The 26,330-nt window shown below is 32.9% G+C and overlaps 1 protein-coding gene and 1 pseudogene across 1 annotated transcript in view; both read left to right on the top strand.

The window, feature by feature from the left end:
• Nucleotides 1–26,330, top strand: part of LOC145291908 (calmodulin-binding transcription activator 2-like) — a 2,646,613-nt gene that overhangs the window by 793,931 nt on the left and 1,826,352 nt on the right. The gene's annotated exons all lie outside the window — the stretch shown is intronic.
• Nucleotides 5,013–5,130, top strand: LOC145242201 (5S ribosomal RNA; annotated as a pseudogene).

Genomic DNA, 26,330 nt, shown 5'->3' with positions numbered 1-26,330 from the left:
TGGCCATTCTTTTTAGATCAGCTAATATTTAACCCACTGACTCGCTTCATGCAGTGAAACCTGATCTCTAACCGTCAGATAAACGACTTGAATAAATCAATAAGATTACCTCAATCGATTCATAGCTTAGATGTCTTTGCAGCTTTATAGACGGCTCGGTCGGGAGGTTAGTCGGTTACACCTAGGTTTAAGATATTACTTTTAGCTTTTGTAGGTAGTGTGTTCGTTTCATTATGTATGTTATAGTGTTTTTTTTTTTTTTTTTTTAAATAGCATTTTTAGTGTGTTACAATTAATTTTGAAATAGCATTTTTGTTGGTTTGTCTTACTTGGATATGAAATATCATTTTTAGTGTGTTACAATTAATTTGGAAATAGCATTTTTGTTGGTTTGTCTTACTTGGATATGAAATATCATTTTTAGTGTGTTACAATTAATTTGGAAATAGCATTTTTGTTGGTTTGTCTTACTTGGATATGAAATATCATTTTTAGTGTGTTACAATTAATTTTGAAATAGCATTTTTGTTGGTTTGTCTTACTTGGATATGAAATATCATTTTTAGTGTGTTACAATTAATTTTGAAATAGCATTTTTGTTGGTGTGTCATGCTTAAGTTTCTAATAGATTTTTGTTTATAATGCTTAATTTTAAAATAGCACTAGCCGCTAGCAGCGTTGCTAGGTTGAAAAATATTTGTAGTCGCATACTATTTAAGATACACCAAATATCAGAACTTACGATTTTCCTGAAAGTGGATCACATGTTGAATTTACGGAGCATAAAGTACATCAATTTTCGTCTACGAAAATTAAACAGGAAATAGTTTAAAGGGGAAATAACTTTCGCAGCTTAAATCAATAATTTACTTCCGTTTTTATAGGCAACTGGTGTAGGCTAATAATAATTAAAAATAAATTAAATATAATTTAAATTAAAAATAAATTTAATAAATTAATTTTAAATAAGATTTTTTTAAATAGAACAATGGAGACAATCTCATTACAATAAGCAATTAATAACATGGAGTTAATTATTAAAATAGGTTTTCTTTAATGTAATATGTAAATTACGTTATTCTTTGAATGTAGATTCCCATTGAATAAATAGTATATATAAAAATCATGCTGAAATGTAAGTGTAAATATCCGTTTTCAATGTACCTTTTGCACAAATTAATCAAATTGGGAACAAATAGACAGGAATACGAATATATATTCAAGCCAGCAAGGACGCCCGGATGGTCCACAGTTTTATAATTATTAAGATTTTCGTTGGTCCATCATGTATAATTTGAATCATTCGGACTACTATTCTCATCTTGAGTGTTATTCTCACAACGTTGCATAATGGATAAAGTACTTTATCAAATTCAGTTGTAAGTGACCCTCTTCTGGAAGCTAAAGGTTCACTCCTCAGTGTGGTCAATACGAGAAATACAATTGCAAATTACTTACCGCGTTATTTTTACCTAGTTATGGCTGAAGTTATGGCTGGATTAAATAAAGTTCAAAATTCTGTGTAGATTCGCGAATCCGAGAGAAAGATTCTATTCGACAAGATACGCATAAAATAATGTCAGAGGTTATATCGGACTAAATGATAAGAACAATAGTTTAAATAATCCAAAAAGAAATAACGAAAAAAATGTTTTTGTTTCATTTTATTTGTAATGCTGAAGTTTGAAATATCATGTTAAGCTTACATTTGAAGTAGCATTTGTTTTTGTTTCAAATACCATTTTCGCTGGTTTTGTGTGCTTATGTTTGAAATAACATTTTTGTTGCTAACTCACACATTGAATGAGCACTTCAGAAAAGATCCGTTCATGTTAATGTGTGTGATGTCGTTTTTCTATTCGTCTATTTTTAAAAATCCATCACGAAAATGTGTTTTGGTTCAGAAAGTCACTTAAGACATCTTTCTAAATACTTTTAATCATATCATAGAAACCATTCGTTATCATAGAAATTATTGCAAAAACGTTCACCTTCTCGTAATTTAAAAAATCTTTTTGTAACCATAAAAAAAATGATTCAAGTTAAATTTAAAAAGTTAACAAATTTAACTTAAACACTCCATTTTTTTTCTGTGTATTTCTTGGCAATAATGAATACTTTTAAAGTGAAGTGTATATATATTTCCTAAGTGAAATTGTTTATAATGGATGTACAATGGATTTGGAGTTAGTTCAGTTGCTGTCAGAATTTTAATGAACTTAGGACATCATGTATGATCTTCAGAAATAAAGCCATTAGTTATGAAAATCAAGCTCTATACGTTAGGTTAAATAAAATCTAAGTAATAATAATGAGTATAATCATTGTCTCCTTTAAGATCATACAAGCCTCTTCAGAGGAAGACCATCAGAATATCTTCACCCATAGAAAGATGGGCAATATAAAATAGTACATATTAGTTAATATATAACTTATATTGTTTCTTTACAATTCTGACAAACTACACTTTGGGATGTCTAGTATTTTCAACCTTCGCTATATGAATGTTAAAAATGCACGCACGCACGCACGCACGCACGCACGCACACACACACACACACACACACACACACACACACACACACACAATGGTTGCCCGAATGCACAAGAGGGGATTGGAAATTGCATTGTTATGATGATTGAACTTCTGCACTTATGACCTGAAAGTTTCATCTCTCTGTTACAGATATTGACGGTATAAGCCTCTAAGAAAGCAACCCCTGTCATAGACGTGCATCAGAAGCAGAGATACGTTACTGAATTCTATGCAAAAGTTACTGTGGAAAAATAAATTCTTGAACACAAAAGGTTGTTTATTTTAATGTTTCTGCTCCTGTCTTAGTAGCTCTTTAACTTTTGGAGTTAAAAATAAGAGTTTTTACAAATATATATATATATATATATATATTTCTGTACAAATATATTTTTTCTTATAATATATATCAATCCTTATTTAAGAAGCTCAATGTAATTACATTACATTACATTTGTCATTTATTCTCTCTTTCTCTCCCCCCCCCTCTCTCTCTCTCTCTATATATATATATATATATATATATTATATATATATATATATATATATATATATATGTATAAACTTTTAGACAGCATATCTTCTTTAGAATTAAAATCATTGATGAATTCTCTACGAGATGAATTAAGTTGTTTGTGATAGTATCTTTAAGTAGCATAGTACACGAATCATTTAGTCGAGTGGATTGTTAGTTGGTCTTTATGATGTAGACCAATGAATCAAATTGTACTTAGGCGATTTCATAATCCTTCACCATAAATATATCCGATTGAAACAAAGCATGTTTTTCAAAATTCTTTTGGATTCTTGTCGCTCAAACAATACATCAACTTGTAAATGTGCCAAAGTCAACGTGAGTTGACTTTGGCACATGGCATGGCGGGTTGATATGCAATGGATCCATATTATAGCTCGTTTAATGAGACACAGTGCTATTTGAGCGTTTGTCATAAGTGCCGGCTAATGCATACAATAATTCTCTAAAAAATCTTTTTTGGCACGGGTGGCTTTTATTTTTTCCCGCTAATACTGTTCTATTCCGTCTCTCTTGAATTGTTCACATTTGTTATAATTTTTTCCTTCCTTTTTACTTTTGGAAAGGGAGAAGGAGAGCGCACGAGAGAGAGAGAGAGAGAGAGAGAGAGAGAGAGAGAGAGAGAGAGAGAGAGAGAGAGAGAGAGAGAGAGAGCATAAGAGAGAGAGATAGATGAGTGTTTCTTTGTCTAGACTATCTCCACTATCACATTAATTTATAAGTGAATGTAGGAGTGAATGTAGGAGTGCAGTATCGACTGACAGTCTGGGAAGTCTAAAAGGAGGGGGGCTGTCCGGTTCTTTTTGTATTATAGCCTCACTCTGATTTTACGTCACAATATATAATGAAATTACAAAGATAAATATAATTTTCATGTATTAAGATACTAGAAAGCTCAGTATACTAGATAGAGCAATAAAAAATAATTATGAAAATAAAAATGTAATAAATTTCAATATTTATTAATCCATCAAAAATTTAGGCAAGGAATAAAAATAAAAAATAAAATCACTTTAATATTAACCCATGGATTTTCAAAGATAAGATCTTCTCTTCAGAGGATAAAAATGAGTAAACAAATGTATTACTGGTTAGCATAAATTTTAAAATATATAAAATGGGAAATACATAATAAAAAATTTGTGAGCAAAAGCACATCTTCAATAGAATTAAGGAAAATTAGAATAGTAAAGAATCGATTAAATCCGAGGCATGAATTGATTAACGAAATCCAAAAGGTTTTACATATTTATACTTTATATATTTAGGTATCTCAATTCTCAGGGAGAGATTCATATTGTTTTTATATCATAAGCATAAAAATGAATTAAACTAAATACAGCTCACATTATCCATCCTTTTGTGTTTCAAAATTCGTAAAGATCGGTTAATTAGTTTAACAGAGAATCATGTAAATACGAATATATAAATATATACATATATCTAACTATATATATATAAAAGTGAACATGTCTGTCTGTGTGTCTGTCTGTCTGTGTACATTTTCCTACGCAATAACTCTGTCAATTTTTAGTCTACAGACTCGAAATTTGATATACAGGATACTGAGATTTGGGAAAATCTATGTGGTCGGTTTTCGGCCAGAAATTTGGTTGTTAAGGGGTCAAAGTTCAACAATTTGACCTTTGAGAACTCTACCAAACTCCTCCGACAATTTTGGGTATAAACACTTGAAATTTTAGATATAGGTTCCCTAGACATGGATCTAACTTAATAACTTGATTTGAGCCCAAAACAATAAATGTTAAGGGGTCATAATAGGGGTCAAAGTTAAAATAATTGACCGTTTTTTTTTGCTTTAGATTTTTTTTTTTTTTGCTCAGCATACACCTCCAAACACCCGGGCAACGCCGGGCACCCATGCTAGTATATATATATATATATATATATATATATATATATATATATATATATATATATATCATATACGGCATAATCGCGTTGACACACCAGTTCTCGTCAGATCACCGAAGTTAAGCAACGTTGAGCCTAGCTAGTACCAGATGGAGTGACCATTTGGGAATTCTAGGTGCTGTATGTGCTCTCCGCTTATCTCGCCATTTGTCCCAGTTGTCTTGTACTTCACTTACCTCTGGTATTTAACAATGTCTGCTCAGGAGAGGTGTGGTTGGAGATTGCGCACCTCCGGCCACAAAAAATTTCACGCGCAAACAACCCTTCGTGGGTATCCATAGTCTGTCTAAGACTGAAGGAGCCTGTTTTGCTTTGATATATATATATATAAATATTTTGGGGAGGCTTACAGAATTTAATTATGGCCATATAACGACCAAATTAATAGGTATCATTAAAAATGTTGGATGGTAAATAATTTGTATGCTCAATATTTGTTGCCTATATATATATATATATATATATATATATATATATATATATATATAAAATCTTGATATTGAAAATTTATTCAAATTTAAAAAAAAAAAACAACTCATAAACGTATAAGGAAGGTATACAAAATTTTTATTATTCGACAAGGAGTACAAAAAAGAAAAGCCTTATACCATGAAGTTTCGAAGAATGCGATTCTTCTCATCAGAGGAAAGAGGTTTGCAAAATATATAATAAATTTTTCATGTTAATGCATCACAGAAAACAAATAATATGAAGTTTATCATATTTGCATAAAAAATTATTTAACAGTTTTAAACAGTTTATAGGGATTCAAGGAGATTGAGACAGTTTATAGGGATTCAAGGAGATTGAGAAAGCAAGAAATGGAAAAAAGGATATGATAAAAATCCAGAACAGGAAAAATCCGAAATGATGCTATATATATATATATATATTCACGAAATTTATAGTTAATAATGAATGAATTACATGTCGTAATAAGACCAGTGACTTGAATGTTTTACACAATTACAAGTAAAAATAATATTAAAATAGTATGCGTTCTCGTTCATACTTAAGTATTGTAAATCTGAACGGAAATGTTCTGATTTTCTATTCATGATATTTATCTTTCATAGAAATATTTAATTAAAGAATCCCTTTGAGAGTGTCGGGTTTCTGTTGAAATTTAAATACGTGAATATAAACAGTTTTTGAGCCTTGGGAAATGTTCATCTGCATTTCGAAGGGAGATATTATTATCAATTTGTTGATAAATTTCTTCATTAAGACACAAAGTTGTACAGAAATGTATATTTTCGGAATATAGAGTTTATATTACTATTACTAGCAATAGTAATCTTATATTTGATCACATAGTTAATATATATAATCTAAATGTTGGGTTTGCTATATGAGAACCGATTCTGACGGTGTTTGTTTTTGTTGTTTTTTTTTTTTGTGACATACTTTACCTTCACTCCGTAAAGGAGGAGGTAATACTTTAGAGAATGGTCTCATAACAGAAACTGATACAATTCCAGCTCCTAAAAAAGAGGGAGGAAAAATCTAGGTGGATAATATCATAACCCCAGATGAAATACTACACTATTCCTTCTAAAAGCAAGGAGGAGGTAATGCCTGTGAGGATGCTCTCGTAACAGAATACATACTACACTCCCCACTCCCTAAATTGAGCAGTGAAAGAACATTAATAGAAGTAATACTATAGTTTCAGCTTTAGACAGATAGCACATTTCCAGTATAAATAGAATAAATATATTCTCTCTGATCGTATACTTTTTGCTAGTATATATAATTTACTAATTCTTTCTATTCAATTGTGCTAGTATATATATAATTATATATTAGTAAATGTTCATTAATAAATTATTAATGAACATTTACTAATATATAATTTACTAATGAACAGTTGTGACAATTTATTACTGATGTATACTACTCCCTCCCCCAAAGGAGGAGATAATACCTGGAAGATTCTTCATGATAACAGATACTACACTACTCCCTATAAAAGGAGAGGTTAATAGCTGGAAGGATGGTATTATTACAACAGAACAAATTAACCCCCTGAATTAGGCATTGGAATATAGTACAATAAATAAAAGTAATAGTGTTGTTTCGGCTTCAGACACAGATACTACATCTCCATCACTAATAGATAATAATGGCGCTCATTTTCTGCGGACAGAAGAAAATCTTTCAAAGAAATCGTCAATGTGTAAAACATCGTGCCTGTCCCTATCATTGAATGGTTCAGCGTATTGCTTTTGTAAATCACGAATCAGGAGTGGAATCTCACTTTCTGAATGATGTTCACTTCTTTTAAAAGTGGAATTCAGGACAGAATTCGTTCATCAATTCGTTATTTTGATACCTCATTGTAACACAGCTTTCTATTCCAATGGGTTCTTTCCAAGAACTGCAGGCTTTTGGAAATCTCATCCTGATGACTGTTTTCCTTCTACCTATAGCCTTGGTTTTCAAGACTAAAATCAAAACATATCTTTGTGATAATCATTTTCATTTGTGTTAACTCCTTGCATCAAATAGCTTCACGCTTTGTCTGGACAGATTTCAATAAAAAAAATCTGCTGCTGTAATAGACAGTAACAGTGAAGAATATTACGAATAGACGTTTGATTGGATAAAATTTCTAATTAGCAGTTTATATCAGCCAATCAGATGTGATTATATTCAGTACCAAACGTAGGCACAGTATAAAAATCTAAACAACTTTTTTCTCTTTCTGATTTCTCTTACCGAAAAACCCATGCACATCTTATTTGGATTCTTCAACCTGCTATTCTCATCTTGAGTATTATTTTCACAACGTTTCCGTCGATTTAACCTCCAACCTTTTTCATATTATTTTGTCAGACTCGATAGTCTGCATGGAATTTTAAACAGAACCTTTTATTTAATTCATGAGCGTAGCATGCTCTCGTTTCATCATCCATGACTGGATAGAAGTCCTAAGCAATTTGCAATTGCATTTTGAGTGTTGCCTGTACTAAAAATTGAATCTTCAGAAGAGTGTAACTTTACAACTGAATTTTTGCCAAGTACTCTATCGAGTATGCCACCGGTCCTTGCTCAGGACTTCTACCCAGTCATAGCTGACAGAACGAGAGCATGCTACCCCGTGGGTTAAATATAGAGTACTGTTCAAAATTCCATGCAAATTCCCGAGTTTGATAGAAAGATTCCCGAGTTCAATAAGATACACCTGAAGAAGGTCGGATGTTACATTGACTAAAGCATTGAAAATAACACCCAAGATGTGAATAGTAGTCCAAAAATCCAAAGAATACAAATAACCAATCCTCATTTCCAAACTTCAGTAACGTAACGCATACACATGTCACAATCCAGCTTAGGTTTCTTTGGGGCCTTGCAATCTTGACCGAACTCTTTATTCCATTATTCTTGTCTAAATGATTACATCCTTAAAAGCTTATTCTTACCCCTGGCAAAGGATCTCGGCAAACGCAACAAGATACACAAGGACAACTACTGACAAACAGTAACATAAAACGAGACTTTCATGAACTACTGTACAGCGCTCAGTGAAGCACATACACACACTTCAACCAACGCATGGTTCATAGATGCATACACTCTCTCATTATATCTGCTAAACGAATGAATATACACGCAAGTTCATAGATATCCTATCTCACTAATGAAACAAAGGTATGCTGATATACACACATCTTGCCTATCGCATTTACAAATATATAAACCCATACGTCGACAGCCGAAACAAACATACACTTGATTCCTTCTTAGAAACTGAATACCCCTTTCACTCAAACGTTTTTTGCGACTCTCTGTATGAGAACTTTTCTTTGACACTGTCAACTTCCGTGCTTCACAAACTGTAATATTTTATTTTCTTAATCTGTTGAATAACATTAATTTTGCATGGATAGACTCTGTCATTCGTTGTTTATGATATTGCCTTTCCTTCTACAGTACAATTAATCAAAGTAATACTTCAACTGTTCGATTTCAAGCAGATACCATGTAGTGAAGTAGAAAAAAAAGAAATTAAAAAAAAATATATAAGACACAGCTGTTCCTTCCAAAAGGTCGAGCTCTTCAACGTCCAAAACTAATTCGCCGTCACTTCTTCCAACCGTCGTTTCACTCTCTGCGCTCTTCACACCTGCTTTAAAAAAAAAAAAAAAAGTACCATTTATATGCTGCCCATTTCTCCACTTATGCAAATTGACTATCAACCAGAGCCATCTAGTTTTCCATTTCTCCAAACAGCCAATTTGCAAAGGGGGACAACTCAAACCACATACCAGATCTCCAGTAGTAAACACTTTCCCACGCCTAAAGTTTCTTCTCTAGTAATCTACTATCGGATTATTTATCTAACTTTCCTTCAGGTAAACTTTTATCACTTCCTTTCATGTTTTGCTAGGTTTTCCCCTGTGAAATGAATTTGCTACCTTTGTAACGTAATCGTTACGAGTTAACACTTAAGACCAACACGTTGTATGCAAATAGTCGCAAGGAAACTAAGACAAGGAAAGAATTCGACTCCCTTTTTTCTTTCAGTGAAACAACTGACATTTATTTACAGAATAATACCGTATCGTATCATGTGTGGAGTAGTTATTGTATTTGGGCTGGTGAATCTCTATCCGATTCGAGGGTTCTTGATAAAGGGTAGAAACGTATTTGTAATTTGATTGTCCCCAACCTTTGCTTCTTCTCTGTAAGCTCTCTCTTAGAGATGTTATATTTCTAGTCTGTCTTTTCTATAAATACCAGTTATGGCATGTAGCCTTCAGAATTGTTTTAGCTCGTTTAATTCACTGTTTTGATGCCTTATTGAAGTACAGCTTTCTATTTCAATAGCTTCTTTCCAAGAATAGCATGCTTGTGGAACTCTCTTCCTGTTGACTGTTTTCTTTCTACTTTGGTCTTTTCAAGATTAAGGCCAGTATGCATCTATCTTTGTGATAATCGTCTTTTATACTTGTTAATTCGTGTCTGTAGCGATTTTCATAAAAAAGACATCATCATTCGAATCATATTCAGCTTAACGTCTATTTTATATGTTAGCATGCATTGGACTAGATCAATAAATTGACTTTACAACTAATCTATATCTGTCCAAATCTTTATTTATCTCACTTTCCTTCAGGTAAATTTTTATCATTTCCTTTCATGTTTTGCTTGGATTTCCCCTGTGAAAGGAATCTGCCACCTTTGTAATGTAATCGTTACAAGTCAACACTCGGGACCTACACGTTGTATGCAAATAGTCACAAGGAAACCAAAACAAAACAAGAATTTGACTCCTTTTTTTTCCATGGAACAACTGACATTTATTTACAGGTACTTTCCAGAATAATACCTTGTCTTTTCTTCAAACGCTCCTCATACTCCTATGTGCTTAACAAGACGCTACCATGTCAAACACATCGTACTCTGTCTTTGTCCGACCATGTTTAGGAGGAATCTTTTTCTGTCGCTCTCATCCCACCTGTTTAACACGTTTCTCTCTGCCCTATTTCTGTCTTTCTCACTGTGACGTCACCTTGCACACGGCTTTGTCATTTGCATACAGCTGCTGCCATACATGTGTTTGCGCTCTGTTACACCTTAATTGTTCTACATCTCCTGACCCAAGTACTCTTATCCATTCTTTCAATGTGATCGTACCATCGATGCCTCCTATTCTGCACATATCTCCCTATAATGTCCAGATTTAATCTTCCTCTGAGGTCATCATACTTAGCTTGTCTTTAAAGCTTACATTACACGTCCAGCGTATCATTCTCATATTATTTCTATCTATACAATGCATGTCATTAATCTTCACTGACCACGTTTCACTTCCATACATCATCATCACACTGTGTACACATGCCTGGTAGACCCTTCCCTTTGTCAAAAATGGTAATGCTCTGGTTTCTCAACCTTTAAAATATTCATTGCACAGAACATTGACATTATTAATACGACATCAATATACAGATCAAATCCTGGTAAATATTTCATCCAATAGTTTGCCAAAATATTCTCCTAATTCCCTTTTTGTAGCATTATTTCTGAATTTATCCAATCCCATCTTTAAGTTCTCCATTCTTAATTTAATCCACCGACTTGTTCCAATAATTTCTTTATGAACAAAAGAGGTTATAGTCAAGATTGTCTACTCCTTTTTATTTCCAGTTTCTACTGTCCATTTGGCTTGATAATCAAACATGGTTAAGCAGACAAGAAAGCCGTTCTTAATATGTGGAGAGAGCATGAATTTCACATTATCTGAGAGGAAGACAATTTGTAATCTGAAGTGACCATATCTTGCTGGTCACCATCGTTTCGTATGTGGAGCGAAAATTGGAAGTGAAAAAGAGCAAAGAATCTTTACTTTAATAATAAAAAAAAAAGATTCAATTTTTTTTTTTTCGCAGATTTCGTTTTCAAAATCTGTCTTGCTAATAACTTTCCAGATCGAGGAGAAATATTTAAAAAAAACCCAGACATTTAAGATATTAACTTTTTGGTCCTCCAACAAAAGAAGGGTGGGCCTGTAAATTGTCCGGTCATCTGTTCATCCGTTCATCTCCGCACTTTTCTCAATAACTACGATTTGGAATTTTAAAAAATTTCACACAAACATTAAACATGATATGAGTAAAAAAGTAACAGAACGAATTTTCCGGGTAAACTCTGGTTGCCCTCCTAGGGGTGCATTTCGTGTTAAAATGGCTAAAATTGACACTTTTGTGCGTCTTAAAAAAAAAAAATGATGCCTTGAATTTTTATAAAACTTTCTGAAAAGTTGTAACTAACTGATTTCTATATAATTTTGTTTGACTATACTTCATGATAACTCTTGTGTGTGCCCCAGAGCCTCTTTTAGGGCTAATAAAACACTTCATTTTTCGAACTATTTTACCATATTTGTCCAAAATTTTCTGTGTATACCCATTAAGCAATTTTGCATGGTGCTGAACTCAAATTTAAATATGTTAAGGCCCTGGGGACTACTTTTGGGAGTAAATGGAGGAGGCAAATGATAGACTTAATCATTTCTTTTTTTGCATGGTACAGAACTCAAATTTACATATGTTAAGGCCTAAAACTGCACCGTTTGTTCATTGTCACCAGGATTTGACGTCCCCTGGGGACTTTTGGGGCTAAATGGGGGGGGGGGAAATGCTGAACTTAGTCATTTTTTTATGCCTCGTTCACTGTGCACTCATGGGGACCATGCATGCTTCACTTGTTTAATATGAAATTTATTGCAGTACCATTATTAGTGCATGTGAGATTTTTGTAGTCCATATATTAGCGTTAAGTGAGAAAATGAGAAAAGCCTCCAACAAGGTTTACTCAGCAAAAGATACAAAGTATGCAACTTTGAACTAAAAAAGTTTCTTATTTATTTGCTTTTCTATTTCTTAATACATCTTATATATAAAATAGAGTCGAAACTGTAAAGGTCTAAGGAATATGTATGTAATGAAAACAGGACAAGAGATTCCATTTAGTAATCTTTTATTCAACTAAGAATCTTACTACTCGTCTATTTGGAAAGTGGAAATGTACAGCTTCTGTAGCTGGGATCATCAAAGAGGAGATAATCCATATTCACAACATTTCTCTCTAAATTTCTCATTGATAGGGAAGAAAGTCCCTTAAATGTCCAAGCTCTCTACGAACTTGTAGTGGCTGCCCCGGCAGCCCATGATTCGAGGTCGGAGTACTCAAACAAGAAGGCTCTTCAGTTGGCTCTAAAATATTTCGACCAGAAATTTAACTGTTAAGGGGTCAAAGTTCAACGATTTGACCTTTGAGAACTCTACCAAACTCCTCCGGCAATTTTAGGTCTAAACGCTTGAAATTTTAGATATAGGTTCCTTGGACATGGATCTAACTTAATAAGTTGATTTGAGCCCAAAACAATAAATTTTAAGGGGTCATAATAGGGGTAAAGTTTTAAAAAATTGACCTCTGCGGTCTCTACCAAATTACTCAGACAATTTCTGGTCTAAACATTTGAAATTTTACATAAAGGGTATTCAGAGATAGGGCAAGCTTTTTAATCGGTTTGGGTCGAAAATTTTTAGTTACCAATATATAAATGTATGTATGTACGTATGTATGTATGTATATATGTCTGCCTAAACCTTTCGGCAGAGGCGACGGATTTTACAAAGATCAGTATCGTTTTTAAGTGCGACCTTTCAGACGACAAATATCGAAAAATTGGCTAAAAACATTAATATCGTCACCTTCAACTGGGAACTTTTCTACAGGGAAGAGGTCGCTCTTTTTTTTTTTTAAGTCATCCTCTCCTTTCAATTGTCTAGCCTTAATTTTAAAAAATGTCACTTCCGGTTATAGACGTCAGGTATTTTCCCCGTTCTTTTCCTTCTTTGCAGTACGGGTTCGAGAGCCTGCCTTCCTACTACTACTTTTTTTTTTTGCTCAACAGACACATCCAAACACCCGGGCAACAGCGGGCTGAAATGCTAGTATATATATATATATATATATATATATATATATATATATATATATATATATATATATATATATATATATGTTACTTTGTTTGCTTTTGTGGAGGAATTTTCCACTTTGCAGGACTTTGCACTTTGCAGGACGTGAAAGGGTTTTTGAAAGAGAAAGAAAAAAAAACGATAACATCAATTTTTAGTGCATTTTAGTCCAGAAATTCAATATCTTCAGACAGCCTGATCTAGTAGCACCAGAAACATTTTTTGTTAATATTTATTATTTTTAAATTAAGGTTGATTTTTTTTTTTCAAAGTAGAAGAGAAAAAATAAATAGTCGATATTTTTATTTATGTTTTTAAGAGAACGCAAAACCATTTTTACATTTATTCATAATCTAAACAACTTTTTTTGTAGGAAATTTTAATCACGAAAAATTGTTAATGGAAAGTGAAAATAATCTTGGACAACGCCGGGTAGGGGTAACTAGTCTATATAATATTCTGCATGTTCCTTTCTTATTCAGTCCGTATGCTATACTTTGAAAAATGTCAAGCTGCTTTAAAAAAGGTCAAATTCGTGAAATTTGGCTTTAAAAAAGCCAATCTAGCAACACTGAAGAAGAATATGAGTGACCTCCCTTTGATATTGTCTCCCGTTTGAATATCATCATGATAATATATGGTGTGAGAAAGAACTCCTAATTTCGACATGCAACAGTTCTTTACCAAAGAAAGAAGTCAGCAAAACATTATGCAAAACAAAAAGGAACATTATGAAAAAAAAAAAAAAACGGATTAAAAAAAGAACGAACAACATTGTCTGCAAAGAGTAATTGGACTGAAGAAGTACATTAAATATTCTCTTATAATGTGATTGCATTATTTGTGTTGAACTATGTAGTACAATATTACTTTATGAGTATTTACTAGCACTTATCTCATTTCGGTCACTAAAAATACCGTGGACACTATTTTCAGAGAAATGATAATAAACTCATATTTGCTGCATGTTATTGTTTTTTCTGTACAAAAAGTTAATTTGTTGCACAATCCAGAAAAATATCAGTTTTATCAAAATATTTGTTAATTAAACATTTTTCACTCCATGGAATTTCCACGGGTTCTGGTAATACTTTAGCAAAGACTCCACACACATCACTAAGTATTGCTAACTCGCTTGGGTCAGTGAGTGACCTTATATAATGAACATAGACTTGCTTCAGCAATTTATGCACATTCAAATAGCCACAACGTTTCATGAGGCTTGCTGTGTTGCTCTCCCAGTCCAATGGAGCGCAAAAGTGTTGTGGCATCCTTCCCTACTACGCCGGGGGTATCGATAGTGACAATCATAAAAACTTTATCGATTCATCAGTTGATGGTACTTAAAGATTAATTGAACAAATCTTTATTTTTGGTTTGTTTATTCAGTAAATTATTTTCTGTTTTTACTTTTTCCCCCCATCTTCCTATATCACGATTGTCTCCTAAATCGGTGAAATATGTAATTGTTTTGCAATAACTCCATTTTAATCTGCAGAAGACTAAATTGATTGTTAAATAAAAACATTAGATATTCTGATCTAATTGATGGATCGCTGTTGTACCTTTTTTTTTTTAATATACTTAATGAATTCGTTCCCATAAGAACAGAATCACGTTATCAAATGATTGCATAAATATTTATTAACTAGCAGGCATCCAGTGATGTTTTCTGCTCCTAGCTTTTAACTCCATTTTACCATTTTTATTCTTATTCTTATAATTTCCTATGATTTTTACTTTTCAAGTATTAATTAATTATAATGTGACCGTTTCGTTCATGGAGTATTCTTGTAATTCCCCTAATACCAAAAGATTACAACCACCATATTTCTCATGAAATTTTGCTTGAAAGTTTTGTGATCTTGGTATTGGGTTTCGTTTTCAATTGTATCCCAAACAGAGCAGAAGAGAGAGAAAGCACAAATATAGTAGAGATTCTAATTTTTTGCAGCAATTTTACCTTTATCTCTTAAAAAAATAACCACTCTGGTGTTGCCAAATTAGGCTGTCAGAAGATGTTTGCTGCTGAGATAAAATGCACCAGACATTAATCTTACTTTTTTTTTTGTTTTTTTTACAAAACTCAATCATGTTCTGCAAAACCAGACATAGAAAATAATTTTCCTCTACAAAACAACCAAACCAAACAGTATGCATAAATATTTGAAGATATAAAGAACTTGAAGCAAAATAAGCCATTTACCAAAATGATCAAATTAGGCATTAAATAATCCAAAAAGGATTCATATACTCAAAAGCAAAACAACCAAGCAAAACACTAAAAGAATAAAAATCTTTGTAATATTTGGATATTTTGTGACAAAAGTTATTAATTTTTAATATTTTGATTTTTTTTGTAATAAAAGTTATTAATCTATATATCTATATATCTATAAAAGTGAACGTGTCTGTGTGTCTGTATACATTTTCCTTTGCAATAACTCTGTTAATTTTCAGTCAACAGACTCGTAATTTGATATACAGAGTACTGAGATTTGGGAAAATCGATGTGATCGGTTTTCGGCCAGAAATTTGTTAAGGGGTCAAAGTTCAACGATTTGACCTCTGAGAACTCTACGAAACTCCTCCGACAATTTTGGGTCTAAACACTTGAAATTTTAGATATAGGTTCCTTGGACATGGATCTAACTTAATAACTCAAGTTGAGCCCAAAACAATAAATTTTAAGGGGTTATAATAGGAGTCAAATTTTTAAAAATTGACCATTTTCATTTCTTTTTGTTTTTGTTTTGCTCAGCACTTCCAAACACCCGGGCAACGCCTGGCTGAAATGCTAGTTTGCAATATTTGGATATTTTGTGACAAAAGTTATTAATTTGTAATATTTGTATTTTTTGTGACAAAAGTTATTAATTTGTAATATTTGTATTTTTTGTGACGAAAGATATTAATTTGTAATATTTGTATTTTTTGTGACAAAAGATATTAATTTGTAATATTTGTATTTTTTGTGACAAAAGTTATTAATTTGTAATATTTGTATTTTTTGTGACAAAAGTTATTAATTTGTAATATTTGCATTTTTTGTGACAAAAGATATTAATTTGTAATATTTGCATTTTTTGTGACGAGGATTATTAATTTGCAATACTTCGATTTTTTTATTTTTTGACAAAGATTATTAATTTGTAATATTACTTTTCTTATCTGTACTCTTACTCGCAACGTTTCAGCTGATGTAACCTCCAAACTTCAAATTTGGCTTCTTGTCAAATTCTGGAATCTGCAAGGAATTGTAAAATAAACCCTTTTTTATACACAGGGGTAGATTGTTTTCTTTCCATCAGCGATGACCAGGTAAAAATCTTAAGTAATTCTTAATTATATTCTTAGCATTTCCTATACTGAGGGTTGAACCGTCAATCTCTAGAAGACTGTCAGAATTGATTATTACTTAATATTCTATCCATCTATCTACTTTATATGGAGTAAGTATAGTAAATTGCTGGAATCTGTTAAATAGAGAAGTAGTCAACAACCTCAGCAAAAATGATCTCCGTAACATGCAATATAGTTACCGTTCTTTACAGCAAATGTGCTAACAGTTATATCTCAAAGGATAAGCAAATCTCTCGATGGAGGCTTCCATTCTAGGGCAACTGCCTTGACATATCAAAGGCCTTTGATAGGGTATGACATAAAGGTCTACTCCACAAGATCTCCAGTATAGCTGGAAATTTCTTCTCAATTATTAAACCATTTCTCTCTGATAGGTTCATAAGAATAATGGTTGATGGGCAAAAATCAGAAGCTCACAGTATTAATGCTGGAGTCTGTCAATGATCTTACAAATCACACTCTAAGATCATTTGTAGACATTTATGCTGACGACACTACCATCTATGGCAACACTTCAAAGGCCGTAAGCAACCAGGTTCTCTCTGATTCTCTCTCTCTTCTGATCTTAATCAAATGGTACAATGGGAAAAGAGGTTGCTGGTTAATTTTAATGCATCTAAAACCAAGCTTCTATCTTTACATCATCAATGCTTTAATCTCCTGATGGCATCAATTGAAATGAATGGCTCTCGTCTTGGGGAGGCACCATGTTTTGACAAGCTTCTAGATCTGAACTTTACTCCTGATCTGAAATGAAACACATACATCAAATCTGTTGCAAAGGTTGCTGGAAAGATGGTGGGATCATTCTACCGCTCCTGTAGATATCTCACTGCTGATGCAATTTGCTACTTGTATAAGAGCCAAGTACGTCCAAGGATGGAGTATTGTTGCCACATCTGGGCAGGAGTAGCTAGAAGCAACTTATCCTGCCTTGACAGAGTTCAAAATAGACTTTGTAGCCTAGTGGGGGGATGCTCTTTTCTCTTCCCTGCAACCTCTTTCCCACAGAAGAGACATTGTGAGCCTGTCTCTGCTTTGTCATTATTTTCATGGCAAGTGCTCGTTTGAGCTTCAATCTATGCCCCCCCCTCCTCTTGCCTGACTTCCACAAAAAACACTTGTCTAGTTGAAACCTCTATCGATAATTTCTCCCACTCTTTATCTGTGCCAAAACCTAAACATAGCTTCCATGAATAAAGCTTCTTTCTTAGAATTACATGCACGTGGAACTTTGTTCTATTTTCCTGCTTTCCAACTGACTACAATATGGTCGTTCAAGTCCAACATGAATAAGTTCTTGATGAGCTGTTCCCTTAAGTAATTCAATTTATCAAATTTTTACTACTAACGATTACTATGATATTATCCCATTGACTACCATGCACTCATTAACCCTTATCCTCAAGTAGCCTCTGGCCTTGATGAATGGCGACTCTTTTATAAAAAAAATAAATAAAGCAAGCGTTTCAGTTCCACATTCCATACAGATTCCTGAGTTTGACAAGATGCATGTGATAAAGGTTGAGGTTACATCGACGAAAACGTTGAGGATACTGGTTTCAACAATTCAAAGATTTTCATCTCCAAATTTCTCTAACATAACTTTGAGTCATTTTTATGATTTCTTCCCTACATGACTTGTATTATTTTCTTATATTTAGAGAAATAGTTTGTGGCCGGATAAAAATGTTTTTAATTTTCTGTTAAGAAATATAGACCCGATCTAGAGACCTATCAAAATGCAAATTTCTTCTTTTTTTTTTTTAAATAATAAACATATTTATTTAAAATTCAATTTTCGACCTATATAAGAGTGTTCTTCAGGAAATGTAGTGAAACTGAACATCAAAATACAAAAAAAAAAAAAAAAAAAATAGAATGCACAAAAGAAACACAGAATGGCTCACCTAAAGATTTGGAACTAGCAGGAAGTTAAGGCTAGAAGTGCGAGCATGCTCAGACAGTACAATTTATTGTTTCTGTCACAAGTTCTATATGCAAATTATATGTTCTATATACAAACTAGCAAGGGTGGGGATGAGGGGGCGCCCGGCTTTGCCCGGTCGTAAAATATGCTTAAATATGATATTTTAATTTGTCAAGATTTCGTATATGTTATTATAGAGTCCTGACTTACAAAGTAAAAAAAAAAAAATGTATTTGTGTGTCATCAGCTAGAATCGAAACCGAAAGCCAAACTAGCATTCAAAGCTATTGACGTTACTAGTGTACTGTACCAAGATGAATGTACAAAATGCATAATGATTTTTTCAATTTTGAACCCTTTTTAATCCCATAAAAACTATTTTAACCGGTTAAAGACCCATAAAAGAACGGCCCATAAAAAATCTAATCATTTGAGGTTTGCTACTTTTAGTTTTGGAGAGATGGAGTTTGAAAATATGGAGACAGACGGATAGACAGACAGATATATAGTCTTTTGTATATTAGATATTTACCAGCTGAATCAGGTGTCTACATTAAGTGATCTTAGCAGTTTTTTTGTTTTTTTTACACGGTGGTCACCACTTATCAAGGCCCGGAAGCCACTCAGGGATAAGGGTTATTGTAAGTACAGTACGTTAGTGTGGAGATTTGATGAAGTGTTTACTTAAGGGGGCGGTGCATTAGGAATTTGTTAACGTTGTACTTGAAGACATCCAAGTTGTAGTCAGGTGGGAAGCAGGCAGACGGAACAGAGTTCCACAGGCGTGCAGTTCTAAGAAAGAAGCTTTGTTCATGGAATCCACGTTTTGATTTAGGCACAGATAAAGAGTGGGGGAAATTTTTCACAGTGGATTCAGCTAGACGGGTATTTTTTGTGAAAGATTGGCAAAGGGGGGACCAGAGATTGGAGTTCAGACGAGCACCTGCCATGGAAATAACGATAAATCAAGGATAGGCTCGCAACATCTCTTCTGTGGGAGAGAGGTTGCAGGGTGGAGAAAAGGGCATCCCCCACTAAGCCACGAAGTCTATTTTGTACTCTGTCAAGGCAGGATAGGCTGTTTTTAGCAGCTTCTGCCCAGATATGGCAGAAGTATTCCATCCTTGGATGTACTTGGCTTTTATATAGATAGTTGGGTTGGTTGGTTTCTTTTACGTTTGTAGTTAGATAGTACTGTGGTGTAAAGCGGAGGAAGATTAGCAATTTGCGACTGGAAAATACAGACTATTATTTTTTACATGTCATATTGTTATGAAGTCATACGTAGTCTTTTGTTATTGAAAATCAAGTTCTTTTTTTATACGTTCTAGCAGTCGTTTAGTGCCTGGTATGCATAAGTAGTTAAGTTTTATAAATATTTCCGCTGTTTGAAAGCCTAACAACTAAAGAAATATATTCAAAGACCAATCCAAATACACATTTTTTTTTTTAAATAAACATATTTCTTATTTAAAATTCAAATTTTCAACCCATATAAGAGTCTTCATCATCAGGAAATGTAGACAATATCATTTTTTTTACATTGCATGTAGCTGTTAAGCCATACAAAGTCTTCTGTTGTTCTGGAAGATCAAGTTTTTTTTCTATATCCGAGAAAAATGTTTTATGATTTCTTAGTTCAAAATGTTATATGATGAGTCACCCAGTTTTATAATTCTACATAATCTTTAAAAGTTGTCTTGATTAAATGTCAGCTTAAATTTTCTCAAAAATGTTCTTTGCTCAACATAATGAGATCAAATGATTTTGATTTTTCTAGGACATATGTACTGCAGATACTTTGCAAAATAATTATTCACTTGAATATTAAGCTCAATTCTCTTAGCCTTCTCTTTTTATTCTTCATAAATTGGTGGCTTTGTTGATTATGCTATTAGCTACCATACCAATTAGATTCCCATAGTTCACAAATATTTTTTCCATACCAGATTACCTACTTGGTTTATAGAAGAATAAAAATAGGTTAACTATTGCTGATGAATCACAGAATGGAATTAAAATTGTGGTTGATCTGTTGTTTTAAGTTTGGGGTAAATTAGAAATTATATGGGCCACATGGGAATTATTTTTTAACACTTCAGTTTTTTTGTAGCATAAATAATTTTTGTTTTTACTCTTCTTCTTCTCAAATAAGACATATTGCCACTTAGACATAGTCATGAAAGAAGGAAACAGGGAGGGAATTCCAAAGTCTAGCAGTTTGAATAAAAGAGCTATTAGAGTAGAAGGCTTTCCATCATATAAGAACCTCTACAGTGAAGGTGTGAGCTTTTGATGCTAAACGGGTTTGTCAAAAGTATGTATGTCGAAGGGAGTGTGAATGCAATGAGTTCGTCAGTGTACATTCCGTTAAAATACTTGTAAAACATACAGTGATGCGACATTATGACGATGGGACAGAGGTTGAAGCTTTGTTGATAGTGTGGGACTTTAGATTGGAGACTCTTTTTGAACCCTGTCTAAGAAGCTTGTTGTAAGTGTTAATGGAAAGGAGCTTAATCTTAGTAGCATTAAATGTTAACATCCATTTACGACCCCATGTCTTTGTGAACTGGAGGTCATTTTCTAAGGATTTTGCCATTGCCTTAGATTTGTGCATATTCATTTTATCCTCATGTCTATTATAGAGAGTTGTATCAAAATCATCAACAAATATACCCATCTTGGACACAATTTTATCGGGGAGGTCGTTTATGAGAATCAGGAATAATAAAGGCCCAAGGATCGATGCTCTGTTCGAGGCACTCTCACATTAATATCATTTAATACCGGGACAAATATAGTAACTATTTAATAACTAACAAGAAACTAAATAAATAAACTATAAAATAAGAAAATCGAAATTAAAAAAAATTAAAATAATTCGCCCCTAACCATCCTGCACCCACCTTTATAACCAATAAAAAAAACCCAAAACTATAAATACACTAAGCCTAAGAGGAAAATAAAAATAAAACAATAACAACAACAATCGCCTCAGATGATAATCGGATGAACTTATAGAAAGCGCTTGAGAAGAATATGGCTGAACAACTTTTGGGCGCCATTTTATACAATATGCCAGCTGAAAAAAAAAAAAGACCGCTTGGCAAATGGAAAAGATATCCAGAAAAATTGGAAAAAAGAATAACTCTGTCGTGTTCAATCAGACATGCTTGAATAATATCATGCTGTGTGGATTTCCATCCATCAAGAACCTGGATTTTCCACATGTTTAAGAAGGACCTAATTATATTTACCATTTGTCCAGTAATAGTATATGATTTAATTTTCATTAGGAACCCTTCATGCAAGACCTTATCAAAGGCTTTGGATATATCAAGGGCTATCGTGCATGGTATATGCTGTCAGAGATGACCTTTAAAATATCAGCAAGGTGGTGGACTAGTGCTTGATTGATTAATGACAAAGATTTTAGCAATCAGAAGGAGGAGACTAATAGGGCGTTAATTGAGCGGATCAGTTCTTTCACCAGAATTCTTGTACACTTGCACAACAAAGGCAAATTTCCAACTATTATGGAAGCAAGATTCAGGAAGGTATTAGTTATAGTGTTTGGAAAGTAGAGGGTAGGTAACCTGAGCATTTTTTTTTTATAAGTATAGTAGGAATGAGATCAGGCCCATATGCCTAGGAGGGGTCCAAGTTTTTTATGATATCACAGACATAAGAAAGGTTGATTACTAAATCATCGTCTGGCTTCTCCATGTAGGGAAATTTGGGAGGGAGCTATCGTTTAAGTTAGAGGCAAGCTGGTCAGCCTTTGTGGTTGTTTAATAGTGAAGGAATTATTGTCTTTTATACTATGATAAATTTTCAAAAAATCGTGACTTTCTATATTTTATAGCCCTGTACGTTTTCTGGTTATTTCAGTATGCCAATGAGACAACCGAATGGTACAAAGCAGGCACTGAAGCAAATGTTCCCACCTTCCCAAGCCATACTCTCTCCAATGTTTCACTTCAAATCATGCAGCTGCCCTCGCACAAAAGCAGCATTACACCAATTCATCCATCATAAGTCAAGTACAAATAGTCAAAACTATATAAATGCTAGAAATTATTGTAAAAATGAAATAGCCACAGACAAAATGTCGCATTGGCACACTGTTAAGCAAGGAGGGAAGAGAAAATTTATTAATCGTGTTCTCTGATGACATCCCAATCAGCCTTTTTGTAGTACCTTGTCATCCTGAGCAATGGCTCTTCAACTTGGGGTCGGGAATTAAGGATTGGTGTCTACTGATATCACAATATGATCATACGAATGGGCTATGGGCGTTTGTCATACAAACCTCAGGTACTGGGATTAGGAATAGATCTAAAAGTAAAAGATACTGATCTTCACGAAAGGAACGTGACTGTGTAAGACAATGAACTATAAAGAGATTATTGGCGCAGCGTCCAGCTGTATCTATGTAACTCGAGAATTCAAACCAATTACGGCGTCGGACATCAAAATCACCAAACACATGTACTTGGGCGTTAGTATCTCAGGAGAGGCCTGCATCTATACTGTCAGACATGGTCGATTAGAGTACAGTCGTAGAAGAATAGTAGAGAAAATATAAGTAACTAACACAGTGTTGAAAGGCTAGTCTAAAACACACGAAGGCCTAATAATTAGATTGTAGATTATGTCAAAATAATAATATTTTGATTCTAGATTATGTCAAAATAATAATATTTTGATTGTAGATTATGTCAAAATAATAATATTTTTATTCTAGATTATGTCAAAATAATAATATTTTGATTGTAGATTATGTCAAAATAATAATATTTTGATTCTAGATTATGTCAAAATAATAATAATTTGATTCTAGATTATGTCAAAATAATAATATTTTTATTCTAGATTATGTCAAAATAATAATATTTTGATTATAGATTATGTCAAAATAATAATAATTTGATTCTAGATTATGTCAAAATAATAATATTTTGATTGTAGATTATGTCAAAATAATAATATTTTGATTGTAGATTATGTCAAAATAATAATAATCTGATTCTAGATTATGTCAAAATAATAATAATTTGATTGTAGATTATGTCAAAATAATAATATTTTGATTCTAGATTATGTCAAAATAATAATAATTTGATTCTAGATTATGTCAAAATAATAATATTTTTATTCTAGATTATGTCAAAATAATAATATTTTGATTGTAGATTATGTCAAAATAATAATAATTTGATTCTAGATTATGTCAAAATAATAATATTTTGATTGTAGATTATGTCAAAATAATAATATTTTGATTGTAGATTATGTCAAAATAATAATAATCTGATTCTAGATTATGTCAAAATAATAATAATTTGATTGTAGATTATGTCAAAATAATAATATTTTGATTCTAGATTATGTCAAAATAATAATATTTTGATTCTAGATTATGTCAAAATAATAATATTTTGATTCTAGATTATGTCAAAATAATAATATTTTGATTCTAGATTATGTCAAAATAATAATATTTTGATTCTAGATTATGTCAAAATAATAATAATTTGATTCTAGATTATGTTAGGTCAAGGAGAAAGTGGTACAAATATAAACAAGTCCGAGTCCTTACATCAGAAAGGGAGGTATCTTATGTTAAAGCAATTAGAGGGGATTGATGCGATAACTCAATCTCAAAACTAAATTATATTGGTCCCCTGATTTATCTGAGAGGGAGCTATGTTTTCAGTGGCGTGCATCCATGCATGACGTTAGTCTGAACGATTGCCAGATAACTGTCCATTAGTTTTCCCTTAAATTTTGCCACAAATTGTATTTCATTAAATAGATGTGCACAGTAAAAAAAATTTTTTTGTGAAAATTCCCGTTGTGTCCCCAGGGGCTCAAAAGAGATAAAAAATGCCCCAAAATAGCTAAAAATGACACGTTTTGCCTCATAACTTTTGATCCATCCATTAGATTTTTCTGAAACTTGGATAAAATGTGGAACCCATTGTTCTTAATATAAATCCAATATGGGGATCCCTAGCAAAATTCTGGTTCGCATCCCTCTGGAACTTTTATGGCTAAAAAAAACATTCTTTTTTGGAGCTCTTTTTTCATATTACTCAAAAACTTGATATGTATGCCTATATAGTGGTTTTCCATGGTGCTGAATTCAAATATACATGTCTTAAGGTATAAAACTGCACCGTTTATCCATTTTCACTCGAAGTCGGCATTCACAGGAGCTCACAAGGGGTCACAAATGCCCCCAAATTGCGAAAAATGACACTTTTTACCCCATAACTTTTACCCCATGCATTAGACTTTTCTGAAACTTGGCGAAAATGTGAAGGCAACGTTGGCCCTTCACTCTTCTCACATTCATCATTTCTTCACTATTTTTTGTGGCGTCATCTCACATGCAGTACCAGAGGGGGACTATGCATGTGCAGCTTGTTTTAGCATGTAGTTTTAGTAAACAAGAACTGATCAACTCCCATTAAGTGCAATGGTAAGAACTTACCAGAAAACTGAAAGTATGAAATATGAAAAAATCAATTTAATGCCAATAATTGTTGGAGAACCTTAGAAAAAAGTTTAGGAGAAATTGAAATTAAAGAGAAGATAGAGATCGTACATCGGACAGTAATGATGAAACCGGCAGAAATCTTAAAGAAAATCCTTGCATGCAGATAAACTATGAATGCTAATCAACCACACGAAAGCTGAAATAGAAATAAACGGGCCAAAATTCTGTAAAATAGCCCTCCTCACAACATACAATCAAAGTGATGACAAAAGCCTCAACTAATATCGCACAAAATAGTAATGAAAGTTGATGAAAATGAAAGATCAAGAAAGATGAAAAGAGTGAATAGAGAGCACCAACCTGAAAGGATAAATAGCCCTAGGATATTGAGGAGGCTTACTGCTATTCCAACCCTGAGAAGACTGATTTTTTTGCATTACATTTCTGCATGTTAGTACAGTCAGGGAAACAAGGACTAACACTGTTAAGAAGAAAGTTAGTCTTCCAGCATCTAGCAGCCTCTAAAGTGAAGGGGTGGAATTTTGTTGATTGTCGGTCAGTCAGGGTATTTATGTTGAGGGTGACACCAGTACACTAAGTTCAACTGCGCACATTCCATTGTAGTACTTGTAAAACATTGTGGCAATGGAGCTGGAACTTGGTAGAAATTGTGAAACTTATTAAAGGGAAAAATTTAGAGGTTAATGCACAAATCCAGATGTGACAACAGTACTCCATGCATGGGTGAATGATATCTGCTTTGTAAAGATATGTTACTGGCAGGTGAGAAGTTTTCTAACACAGTAAAGGGAGCCCACCTTGACAATGTCGTCTTATATTTGTTCCAATTCATGTTATCCGTAAATGTTAGGTTGAGGAATTTGAATAGTGAACTCCGAGATAAGGCGCTCTTAACCCTCATAATCGGTGGTTGAAAAGATTTTCTTATAATTGAAAAAAAAAAAAAAAATGTAACAGCATTAAATGTTTCCATCCATTTTTGACAGCATTAACTACACACCGGAAGTTAT

This window comes from Euprymna scolopes, chromosome 2, assembly GCF_053919585.1.
Source record: "Euprymna scolopes isolate OS-2025 chromosome 2, ASM5391958v1, whole genome shotgun sequence".
Lineage (NCBI taxonomy): Eukaryota > Metazoa > Mollusca > Cephalopoda > Sepiida > Sepiolidae > Euprymna > Euprymna scolopes.
Note: the sequence above shows the minus strand (reverse complement) of the source record. Positions and strands in the feature narration are given on the sequence as shown.